Source organism: Arachis duranensis, chromosome 4 (genome assembly GCF_000817695.3).
Source record: "Arachis duranensis cultivar V14167 chromosome 4, aradu.V14167.gnm2.J7QH, whole genome shotgun sequence".
Classification (NCBI taxonomy): domain Eukaryota; kingdom Viridiplantae; phylum Streptophyta; class Magnoliopsida; order Fabales; family Fabaceae; genus Arachis; species Arachis duranensis.
In genome coordinates this window covers 101654852-101655179 of record NC_029775.3, presented here as the reverse complement: position 1 = coordinate 101655179, position 328 = coordinate 101654852, and the positions used below count along the sequence as shown (strand labels likewise).

The window sequence follows — 328 nt, the reverse complement described above, 5'->3', positions numbered from 1 at the left end:
AATATTTGATTATCCAATTATCCATAGAGGAAAAAGAAGACGAGAAAAGGAAAAAAAGATTGTATGATAAGATAATAGTTAAACTGCTGTTATTATTAGTAATTAAAATCTAATATTTTTTAGGGTGGTTAGAATCTACGTATCAGTCTATATTCTACAATTAAAACGATGGTGACTTTCAACATTTTTGAAAGACGAAATAATCTTTGTATAAATTGTTCATTGACTCTTTAAACACAGAACTTGTCTAATCTCTACGGCGACGCTTACAGATACAGTTGCTGTTCAATCGTAACTAACACGTCTAAACCTCTTCTTCCTCTTAACG

At 30.2% G+C, this 328-nt stretch overlaps 1 protein-coding gene across 1 annotated transcript in view; it reads left to right on the top strand.

The window, feature by feature from the left end:
* Positions 1 to 257: 257 nt before the first annotated feature.
* Positions 258 to 328, top strand: part of LOC107485276 (vacuolar-sorting receptor 1) — a gene marked incomplete in the record, with an annotated part of 5659 nt that continues 5588 nt past the window's right edge. Inside the window, 1 exon segment of the mRNA XM_016105787.3 lies at positions 258 to 316.